Below are 12,085 nucleotides of genomic sequence, written 5' to 3'. Positions count from 1 at the left end.
TTTTTTCCCCTCATATATCCATCAAGTTAAAAGTAAATTTATTTTACCAATAAAATGTGAAGTTCTTTTTGTATATCTTTATTTGATTTTCAGTCTCAGGCCATATAGTGTTAACATTAGCTGTGAATAAAAGTTAATAATCACTTCCTAAAACTGCATCTTTCACCATTTTGTAACATAATACAAAATTTAAGTACCCAAATAAATGTTTGTTAAGCTACATAATGACCGAAATATTTTTGCATAGAAATAGTGTGCTCTGCTGGTTAGCTAAGAGAAATGTTAAATTTACCATAAAAGCGAACTTTATCAACATGTTTTAATGGTTACCAGCTTTCCTTAAGAAAGTGAATAAAAAGTACAAACGCAAAACAACATTAAAATGGATGATTTCAATCAAGACGTCTTGCTCGATGATTTAAATCATCACGAAAATTGACGATTTAAATCACTTTGAGTTAAATCAACCCACCCAGGGCTCTGGTTCCTGCATCTCTGCTGGGACCGCGCCACCCAGAAAGCTTCTTTCATCACTTGGGCTCCTGCCCGCGGGAGCCCGAGGCTTTAAAAGGAAACATCTTTGTCCTGGACCAGCGCAAAGCAGGATCCTCTAATGAGCTCCAGACGCTCCCCATGCCCTCGCCGTGTCTCCTCGCGGAGTTGCACCGGGAGCAATGAAGTTGAGTTAAGTCTTGGGAATGGCGAGGGGGACTTGGGGGGAAAGAATTATCCCCATCACCTGCCTCCAGCTGAGCACCCCAGGCACCCTTTGTATTCCATGGGGAGAAAGTGCCTATTTCTGGCCCCGATTGCAGCAGAGAGCCGAGGGAATTAGCCACGAGGTCTGCAGATGGATGCCAGGCTGGGCTGCTAACGTCGGTGGCTGGCTTAGGGGTGGGAAAGCAGCCCAGCTCCCAAAGCCCCGCTCTCTGGCTGAGACGAGGAGGCGCTCAGAAATTTCTCAAGCTTTTTTAATTTTGCAGTTTGCATCTTATATAAAAAAAAAAAAAAAAAAAAAAACCAACTCAGACAAAAACCCAGAGCATCTGGTCAAAAGCTCTTTCTCAGGGAAGGGTTCCTCAGTCCTGGCAGTCCCAGCCCTAGGTCCTGGGATGCTGTGGGGACAATGTGGTTGTACTGGGCTCCCGCTCCACCTACCTTGTGTCTGCATCAGGCCCCTCTTCCTGGTCCATCTCCTCAAATACACGTGTTTAATTGTGGCTGTGGACTGACAAGGTACTAAAACCCAGTGTGAGGCACTTAGGACCAAGCAACAGCATGTGGGACAAAGGCTTCTGTACCCATCGCCTTGGCTGAGTCAAGTCTGCTCAGAAAGAATCCTGAGGCTGAGCACAGTCTGAAATTCATTTGACGGTGCTGGAGATCATCTCTCCTGTCTGGTGGTGTCTCCCAGAGCATCCCTGTCCCCATCTCCTCACAGCTGCCCTCCTGTCCTGCAAAACAGTCGGTACCTCCTTGCAAGGGGGGTCCTGGCCCGCTCAGACTGGGGGTGATGCATTAGAAAAGGCAGCAGGTTTAGGGGGGAAAAAAACACAACACTAAACCTGCTGCCTTCTGCAGATCCTCACTGGATCTGCATGGAAGGGAGCCGGAGCGGGACAGCACCATGTCCCGAGGGGCCGGGGGGACCCCGAGGTGTCGGTCCAGGAGAAGGTGCCGTCAAATGCCGGCTTGTGTTTCCATGAGGCTTTGCTGGTGGTTTTGTTTTTTTCTAAACAATATATCTGTATCCAGATTGGCAGTTGCTCTAGCACATTCATTTTGTAGAAAGGCATCCCTAAATGGGAAGAGAATAATTTATACTGACATAAAGCACCTTTATTTGGATATAACTATCTACATTAAGGAGGTTGGATTGCTCTCACCGTATCAGTATGGTGTAGTTGAAGCTCTATTACTCGTATATAAGCTATTCCTGGCTCTGCTCCTGATTTATTTGACTAGCAGAGCTAAGCTGGGTGTGTCTAGATTCATGTTGTGTTGATATCAGAAAATCAACGTTTCTTTCGTAATCCAAGGTATGTGATGTAAATCAAGAGGGCTCCAGGGAAGGCAGGGGCATTTTATCAGTGTAAAACGAGAGGAGAAGTGAGCCCAAGGGGAGGATTTACCAAAGAACATGCTTTTATCATTTTACGACCTGTTGATTTTACTTTTCTAACAATTACTCAGAAGTAGGAAGCAAGGAAAAAATAGGCTTGAGCCTAGATGAAAGGGAAGTAGGAGAACCAGGCTACTTGTTTGAAATGTAAGAGTTTAATAAGTATGGGAAGGGCGGCTTCCTCCCACTCGCTGCCTCCAGCCCTGGCAAAGACCTTTCTTATCGTTGCAGGAGTGGCACAGCATCATCACAGCAATTTCCAGCGTCAAACCTGGACCTTTAAACCGTGCTCAGGAGCTCAGGAATTTGGTTTGCCTTTGGTTTAATGGGATGCGGTCCTAACCCACAGCCATCGCACCCAGTAGCAAAAGACATTTGCAGGGGGCTCCGTGCCATGGGGTCACCGTGGTGCTCCCCGACACTGAGGGATGTCACCAGCACGCCCCAGCAGCGTGGCGCGGAGGTGCAAGGGCTGCGGTGCTGGGCAGCTTTTGCCGAGGAACGGACCCGCCGTGGTGCCTCAACTTGCTTTTGAGATGAGACAAACTAGTGGATGATTTGTAAATAGCAGTTTGGACTAATTACCTGCAAAATTCGTTTTTAAAGAGTGATGCTGGGTTTGAATGATGGAATAATGATCCCACTTAGTGCTTCAGTGGGGTTTCAGGCTTGGGAACGCTGCGCAAATAGCAGCTAATGATGCCGTTGGCATCCGCAGCCAGGTAAAGGTGGACTGCCTGCTTTCTAGAGAAATGCTGCCAAGAGTTTGGGTTAAATATACCTAAAATAAACTAATTTGATTCCTCAAGACTTCTCGTTAGCTTCTTAGCTTGCTGCAGACAGGAAAGCCAGACTAAAGCTGGCTAATGTGGCTCAGCTCACCAGGGTACCCTTGCTGGCACAGCCGGCTGCCCCCAGCCCGTCCCAGCTGGGCAGGATCGAGCAGAAGCGCCCATGCAGGCAGGCTCAGGACAGGGTTTAGGCTGTTCCACTGCCCGGTCTGGGTGTGCAGACCCAAACCTGTGACTCAGAACTTGTCACCAACCATCTGCCAGGCGGTGCCGGCTGCCTGCTCCTGCCTCCAGAGCCTGTTGCGTGCACCGCCCCTACTCCAGGTCTCTAAATCTCTCTCTGCCATTTCCATGCTTGGCATGGAGTGATTGGCCACAGGAGGGGCGTCTCACAGGGATGGTATCCAGGAGGAATAAATGTGTTTGTAATTGGGGAACAGCTCCTGCCGGTTTTCTTGGGATGACCACATTAAACACTGAATACTGTGAATTCAGGAGGAGATAGCAAAATGGCTCTGCCTGAGCTGGTATTCAATGACTAGGGAGAATGTGGCAGCATGTTACTGTCAGGCTTAGCGAGATGGAAAAATACCCGTAGGGGACGGCGCAGGGGGAAGCAGCGCGCTTGTGCGCTCGCTGTACCCACGTCGGCTGCGCTTCTCCATGTGCAGATGCATCCCCAGCACAGGGGAGGCTGCAGCTTCCAGTGCCCGCCCTGAGATCTGTGATGTCTCTTTATCCCGTGAGCCAGGCGCCTTCCCAAGGGTGGGAACAGGCCCAGGTATGCTGAGCCCCCTTGGCTGGTTTTATTCTTTCTCTGGGATTTGGTCCCTCGCCCTGTCCCCCGTGACAGGATGGCTTCTGTCTGCCTTACCCCTTGCACGAGCGGCCTCACTGACCCCTTCTCTATACCTTTGTACTGGACTCGCACTGGTTTTGGTTTGCGTGAGACCAGGAGGGATGAGCACAGCACGTTTGGGCTGTGGATTGCGTCGTGCCCCTCCTGCTCCCCTCCCAGGTGGATGCTGGCTGCCAGCATCCCTCTCCCCACCCCCGCCGGCCCTGTTCATTTTATACACAAATTGAGGTCTCAGGGGAAAGTTGTTCTTCATGTGAAACACAGCTCTACAGTTACAGGAGAGAAACCAAGTAACAACGAAAACCCTCAGGGAAATCATTTAATATTTCCAGCCTTCTCACATGGGTTCTTGACACTTGGGTCTGTGGAGGGGAAAAACTGATTTATGCAGTCAGTCGTTAGACAATGTGGAGGTGAGGTCAGGCGCGGGCATTCCTCATCTCTTCCCTGGCGCTCAGAGATCCCTTGGGCAAGGTGGAATCAAAGCATTTCAAATGGTAGAGGTCATGAGAGCGACACTGTAAGAGGTAAAAGAGCACAGCCTCCTGCCTCCTACAGAATGGCTGACACCTATATATCTTCATATTGCCATTGTTTCCACTTGAAAAATTGCACATCGTTTGTTTTACTTTTTCCTAACCCTCCTCTCTCTTTAAATCCTCTCGATTTTCCACGGTGATCTATAGGAATCGTTTGTGTCAAGGCTGATGATTATGTGGTACAGAATTTTTATAGGAATAAAAGGCCTAACCCGTGAGATGGGCTTTAGCCAACAGGTGCCTGGTCTTTTCGCAGCCTCGCCGAGACCCTGTAAATTAAAATCACATCTGCCCGTTGGGAGTTTTCCTGCACTGATTTGTGGCTGCGGCGAGGGGCTGGGGTCGAGCAGCTCTCGGGCGCGGTGTCACAATACCGGATGGCAGAGCGTGGCGGGGAGGTACCGCGGGATGCCGAAACATGATGCGGTTTGGCCCCTCAAAGCCAACATCCCCCTCGGAGCCCCAGCAGATGTCCCAGCAACCTGAGATGCTGCTGTGGGCACCAAGAGTTTGTGTTTGCTGCTTGGGTCCCTTCTGCCTGGGGTTCCCATCTCCGGCTGTTCCTGGTGTTCCCTTCATCCTCATCATTTGTTCCCAGCAGGGAAGGTCGTGGCTGAAAGATGTGGAAGGACCCTGGTCATGGAGGATGTGGGAGGGCCCAGATGTGCCGTACTTGGTGTCTTCTGGGGACACCACAACTTTGTGACAGCTCCGCAGAGCAGCTGAGCCCTTTCAGGTGTCTGTTTGGGGAGAAAGGCCAAGAGGGATTTCTGAGGTCGGACCCAAACTGCTGTGCTCGTGTCTGGACTGACATCCTACCACAGTGCAGCGTGGGCGTGACAACGGTCCAAAACTCCCGAGAAAATTCAAGATGGTGAAATGTTTCTACAGGGAAACTCCTTGGTAGGAAATTTGCTTCTGTTGGGAATTAGGAGAAATGGATGTTGCAAATCCCTTGGATCTCGGTGTTCGGTCCTGTTAGCTTCACAAGTGAGTGTGTAATGAAGGCGGAGGATGGCTGAGCCACCTTCCTTCTGGCAGAAGGAGCAAGCGCTGCTCAGCTGCACCCTGCATCGATAACCACGGTGCCTTCACCTGGGGAGCAGCAGGGAGGAGAAGGTTCCAGCCTGCGCACACAGCAGCAGGGCTGCGTCCCCTGCCACCCCCAGGGTCCCCCCAGCGCCACATCCCATCCCCGCTCTCCCACCCCTTTGCTTTTAGCTCACCGCCGAGGAGAGGAGAAGGGTCTCTAAAGCCCCCCTGAAGGTGCAGTGAGGGGACACATGTGGCACCGGTCATAGGGACCGGCTCTTTGCTCGTGCAGATGCGGTGGGGTCCTGGCTCCCGGCCCTGGGTGCAGGTACTGGGGCACGGGGCAGCGGGTCTCCTTTGGGTGCTGTGGGAAAAGCACCTTCTTGTCAAGGTCCTCGTCAGCAGCCCTGCAATAACGAACCCATCAGTGCAATTAACGGATCAGGTCTGCAGCCCCTGCTGAAGCCAGTGGTATTTTCATGCAAAGATCTCAGGATTGAGGCAGTAGTTAATAACTGGATGGTGGTGCCTGTTATCGCATCCCCACGGCTCCCAGCCCCACGAGCCCACCCGGGACCTCTCCTGAGACCTGCCACGGGGCGAAGGGGGACGAGGAAAGATGCTCCCATGCAGGAACCAGCCAGCCTGGCTGCCCTCCCCCGCGCCGGGGGCCATTTCGATAAGGCTTCACATGTCAGGCTTGGGTTTCCAAGGTGGTGGTGTAACATCAGTGAGAAGCAAATATTTGGCCAAGTGCACCCTGAGGTAAGCCAGTGTCCGGTGTAACCGCCCCGCGTGCCCATATGTTACTACTTATCCACCAGCCTCCTTGAGTAACGACGTACAGGGCCAGGGCGAGGGTTGGCTTTTGTCAAAGCATATATTTCAGCGGCGTTTAAATAAACTCATCGAGCTGCATGTCTCGTGAACTTTCCTGTCCCATCTGTCTGCGCCGAGCCACCCGTGGAAGGAAATGGATGAGGCCTTCAAACCTCCGCCAGTCCCCGGAAAATGAGCCAGTCCAGTTAACAATAAATGGTGGCCGGTGGGAGCACACATGAGCGGTCTAGTGAAGAAGAAAAGAAAGTTGAGCTTAATGAAGTCCCCGCGCCTGTGTCCCTGCGCGTGGACAGGAAAGGACGGGTGGTTTATAACTGTTTATTGGAGTTAATGGTAATAAATTCCTCACTTGTGATGCATTAACTTTAATGTTTTCATTACGTGATGATTTAGGTTTTCCCTTTTCACATTGTAAATCATGTTGTCCCGGTAGCACAGCAGGTCGAATGTCTGACATAATGTTATGTTTGGGGGAGAGAAATAACAGGGGAATGAGTTACACAGATTATATATTTATATATTTCATACGTTATGCCTTTTTTTTTTTTTTTTTTCAAGGACTTTAAAAAATTGCATCCTCGGGAAACGGGTGGATGGGTGGACGGATGGACCGACAGACCCATCTGAGCAGGGATTTGCGAGATGCTGCTGCCAGGGGCCCGTTTCCATAGCAACTCCCCAAATCCACTTGGTGATGAAGGGGTTTTTTTCCCCTCCCTCTTTGCTGAGTGTGAACCCTTGGCTAATGAGCTGTGCAAATAGATATTGAGATTTAGTGGTTTTTATTTTGCAATTATAGACTTAGTGATTTGGAAGGAAACTTTTGGGCCAAAGGCTCTGCCTCCTCTTTGAGTTTTCTTTCCTTTTTCTTTTTTTTTCCTTTGGCAAAGTTGGTTGAACTTCAAACTTGCTGTTAAATTTTCCAGACAGAATAAATAAAAAAAAAAACAGCAATAAAAGTTGGAGGCTTTTTTCCACCCTCTCGGGCTAAATCCAAGCCCAGTCTACAGTCAGCTCTTTGCCATCGACTGTCTCTTGTCTTGTTTGCTTATCATCAAAACCACAGTCATGGGCTCCTCTGACAAAACATCTCTGAATCCAGCACCAACTCGGCACCTAACAAAAGTCCATTTGTACAGCCCCTATTTGTTTGTGTTCGGTCATTAATTGCAGTCCAACGAGGACATTAGGGGCAACACAGTTAATTAGGTGCCGTTCAACCCCAGGTGAGAATTGTGGTTTTCTTCAGCGACTTCCGTGGATTTTGTGTTCACTCCTGACAAGTCAGCACTTGTCAAAGCCTTCGCCATTGCCTGGGACCAGTTAATCTTGGCTCCCGCTCTCAGCACTGGTCTGTACTGGCTGCTACAAGGGAGCATTTAGCAGTTCCCCGTCTGTCCCGAGGGAAGCTCTGGGTTTAGCTGCAGGTTTGGGATGGGCTCTTTGGATCGGGGTGCCGTGTAGCATCCAAGTGCTCCTGAGCCTGAGGACAACCGATCCCGAAGCTGAACACGGATATTTCACTTGATAATTTCCTCTCCATGATTTGTTGCCATTGATTTTTCACTGCCTCCTGCCTGCTGACTAGCTTTCAGTCTAGGTAGTGATCCTGGGGTGGATGCCTACACTCTGAATTTTGCTTACTAGCCTCTTCTGAAAAGTCGAGCTGAAGCCCAAATAAATCTTCTCTGCCGTGCCTTGCCTTTTCTTCATCTACTTTCTTATTTTCCTCCTCCAAAAAATGCACTGGAATTAGTCTGGCACAAGATGTATTTCATCTGATCCATGTTGACAATTGTTTAGTTCCCCATTTTCTTTGAAACCGTTGCTCATTTTGTTCCCGTCGTTATAAATAATCCCCAGCCATTTCCAGGGCGCTGAAAGGTTTAGTGACATTCCCGAGGCATGGAGGCAAGCGTGCTCAGGGGGCACCGAGGGCCTGGGAGCCACCGAGGAGATGCTCTGTGACCTGGAGCAGGGGAATGAGGAGGCAGAGACCAGGGGCACCACGCTGAGGGACGGTGGCTCGCTTCCCATGATGGCCTTTCTCCTCCTGCTCCATTTGGTCAGGACATCAGACCATGCCCGTTGCTGGCTGCTTTGCTGGGCTGCAACATCTGCATGGCACCGAAAAGACCCTGCCCAGCTGTGCCCGATGTGTCCAACCTCCGTCAGCCGGAGCCTGGAGCCAAGGGCTGAGCTCACTCCTGTCCTCCCACGGGGAACTGGCCCGTGGGGTAGATCTGGCCGGTGTGAGAAAGCAGAGATGTTTTCAAGATCCCCTTGATGCTGGAGAAAGGTAACAGTTGAAACACGGGAAGCGTTATCCTCCCATCAGAGCCCGAGAGCAGCCTGGCTCCCAAGCCGCTCCTTGTTCCTGCATGTATGAAACTTGTGTTGGAATAAACCCAAAAACGCCGCTCGGCAGCGGCTTTAGTGCCACCAGCCCCAGCAGCCACGGCCCGGACCCGTTTGCCACGGCAGCCCTTGGTGGTGGGTGGGATTTCCAAAAGCCTTCCCGAGCCCATCTCGCTTTGAAGGCAGCAGGAGGGGTTGTTTGTCTCTTTCTGATTGTTTTTTCCCTCATTAGCTTCAATGGAAAAAGAGCACAGCCACCACGGAGGGCTTTGGGAAATCACATTGTGCTCTGGTTTGAAATATATTTGGGTGTTCCCTGTGAAGTCCCCGGGAGCAGAATCTGCTCTTGGCACGTTTGAGCTTGGTGAATAAGCTGGAGGATGGGGAATTAGCTGTAACCGTCGTGCCTCCGTGCTCCATCCCTTTGAACAGTCGGTTGATGTGACAGCGTGGGCACCGACGCGGCCCCCGGGCATGTTTGGCTGCAGATACTGTGACATTTTGTGCAGCTGGTGTGCATGACTCAGAAAGCAAAGGGGCGAGAGCTGAAATCCAGAGGCCCTTGAGGACATGGTGGCGACCGGGTGGAACAGTCGTGGTGCTTGGCAGCTGAACTCCTAGGGTCTTTGCCCAAAGGATGTGCTTTGGTCAGCAAAACCAGTGGCTCCAATGGTCACCTGGGCTCAGGCTGACGCAGGAGCGAAGCCTTTGAGGCTGAGAGCATCCTTCGGCAGCACCTGAGGGATGCACATCACAGTAAAAGTTGGGGTGCAAGAAAGAGGGGAAAGGAAAGAGCTGGTGCCTGCTCCTGCATCCCTGGGTGTGGGTCTCTGGCTCATCTTCTCCCGCTCCTGAAATGCTGCAGCTTTGTATCCCCTGCAGAAAAGTGGTCTCCAGGATCACAGCGCGGAGCTATTCCCGGTGCCGCCAACGTGCGGCCCTTCTGCGGGAGGCTCCAGATGGAGCGGCGTGGATCATGAATTGGGAAATTCAACTGGGAGTGAGCAGCTCCCTCAGGAGCCAGGCTTGAGAGGATGGAGGAGAGGCCACGAGGGCTTTGAGGTGCTGGTGGCACTGGGAGGTGTCTGGGGAGGGTGAGGGGCTCATCAGGCTCAGCCACAGAGCACAGGGCAGCGTTGCCAGTACCAGCCACCTGCTGGGCAAAGGGTGGGCTGGGAGAGGTGCCGGGGTGGAGGGGACCACTGAGACCATCCAAACACAGCCACAGCCCTGCCATGCCATGCCAGGAACGACCAGAGAGAGACCATGTGTCTGGGAGAGCACAGATGTGCGTGTCTCAGATGAATTTAAGGCTTTTTCTTTCCCTATTTTATAAATGGTGAATGGCTGTTAGTGTTGGAACAGACGATCAGGCGGCAGGCTGGCTTTTCCATCACTTGGAGTCCTAGAAGATGTGGTGAGCCGTGGTTTACCTGCCAGCTGTGTGGTCCTGGGGCAGAAGCGTCTGGCAGAGGCTGCCTGGGTAAATAAACCCTCTGCCCTTGGAAACCTGGGAGCTTTCTGGGGCTGGGCTCCCACCTGGCCTCTCTGGGTCTTCTGGCTGTCCGTTAGGATGGTTTAAAGAAATAAAAAAACCCAGGGACTGTCTTTGTAGGTAGATTTAGCTATTTGCTGCTGGCAAAAGCCATCTGGGTTGTTGTTAGGAGCAGGCTGGGGTGTGGGGAGGGGCAGGGACCCCCACGTAGCCCCAGCCCCATCTGCAGGCAGAGCCCCGAGCGCCGCGTCCCCCCCACTCACCCACCTGCACAGATTTAATCTTCTCAGCTCTGCGCCAGCAGGGCTGCATTAGAGGGGCTGCGTGCAACACGCAGGTTACAGCTGTCATCTTCGTGTCACATTCTGTAAAACTTAAAATTTCCAGAGCCCCGTGCAATCGAATCAAGCCCTTGCAACCCCTCCTTAATTGCATTAGTTTGTCTGAGCAGTCACTGAGTATTTAAGAAGAAGGGAGTCTCCTTTCATTCTGATTTTCCTGCTGGGAAACTGAGGCACGGTGTCTCTTGCAGAGCGGGAGAGATTTGGGCTCCTGACGGTGTTTCAGAGGTGATGCCACAGAGGTGCCCCGGCCCCAGAAGGCTGCCAGCCCAGCAGGTCCTGGGACTCAGGGTCACAAATAACCTGAACCATGGGCTCTACTTAGGTGGAAGATTGATCTCAAAGAGGGCAAAGCACAACTGAAAAGGCAGCAGCTGTCCCAGGGGTCCTGCCTGCTTACAGGCGAGCGCTGAGAAATGATGGGCGAAGCGAGAAGATGTGGGGCTGGAAGAGGTTGTTGCTGGCTCCCATGGCATCTGTCCTGCTTCCCTGCTCCAGTTGCTCTTTGTAGTGTCTGACAGGTCCTTGCACTTCCCTAAATCTCTCCTGACAACCGAGGGACAAGCAGAAAGCACATCCCGAGGAGGACCAGGCTGGCTGGACCACATCCCTGCCTTGGCTCAAGCGACAGCAGCATCTTGCACGCTGGCGATTTCTGCAGCCGGTTTTCTTGGGGGAACAGGGGCAGAGGGAAGCCCCATGCTGATAATGTACTGAAAGTAAATGAAATTAAATAAGCGAAGCAGCACTCGCAGCTCCTGCCTTCCCCCCTGGGTAATTCAATTCGAGCGCTCGCGCTGATGGGATCTCGCCGGGGCTGCCTCTGTCACCCCGCTGGGGCCTGGATTCTTAACGTCTAAATAAAAGTTTCACTCAAGCATTTTTTATGCTCCTGCCAGCGGGATCAGTGAGCTGGTGTTGGGCACATTAATGTAATATTCATACTTGCAGGGTCTCTCTGTGCATCCGGCAGCACTGTCCCATTTTCATAATTATAAATGTCCCATAAAATGACATTTAGATTTGCATTAGCAAGAGGGGTTGGGGCATGGATTTGAGGAGACAATGTGTCTTTTTACAAAGCAGATGCTCAGTGTCAGTAGAGAAAAGCCTGAGCACGTTTGTGCCAGGCAGGTGCCTTCACCTGTGCACAGAGGAGGGATGCCAGGCTGGTGCCCTGGGAGGTGGCAGCGCAGGGTCCCACCTCTGAGGGTGCCCAGGGCCACCTGCATCTGAGGAGGGTGCAGGAGCTCCTCCAGACATTATTCAGCGCCTTCCCCCATCAGGAAAAATCTCCTGGTACCGGTCAGCCTCAGCCCTGAAGGGGAATTCTGGTCCTTTTCAGCATCTTCATTTATTTTCATTTTAAGAAAGATAATCACATTGATATCCAGTGTGATTTGTAGGAAGGTCTCGATTTCCCCTCAGCTCCTCGACCACTCGAGCACTGAGTTGCACACAGGGAAGGTGAAACCCTGCTCCCTTCCATCCCGCCGGAGCTGCCCTGTTGCATTTCTCAGGAGCAGAGTCAGAAACGAGCTCAACCTGACTCGTACCGCAGAGAAACGCGATTTCCCCGTGTGGGAAGGGGCAATGTCCTCCAGGCATTGCAGGGGGGCAACCCCACAGCACCCCGGGCTTCCTCTACCCTGGATCACCTCGGACAGCTTTGTGCAAGCCCAGGATCTGGTCTTTGAAGGATCCAGTT

The 12,085-nt window shown here is 51.8% G+C and overlaps 1 protein-coding gene across 1 annotated transcript in view; it reads left to right on the top strand.

The window, feature by feature from the left end:
* The window catches only part of SKAP1 (src kinase associated phosphoprotein 1), a 155,881-nt gene that overhangs the window by 113,488 nt on the left and 30,308 nt on the right, over positions 1-12,085 (top strand). The window lies entirely within an intron of this gene.

This window comes from Falco naumanni, chromosome 18, assembly GCF_017639655.2.
Source record: "Falco naumanni isolate bFalNau1 chromosome 18, bFalNau1.pat, whole genome shotgun sequence".
Lineage (NCBI taxonomy): Eukaryota > Metazoa > Chordata > Aves > Falconiformes > Falconidae > Falco > Falco naumanni.
The sequence above is the reverse complement of the archived record's forward strand: the minus strand, read 5'-3'. Positions and strand labels throughout refer to the sequence as shown.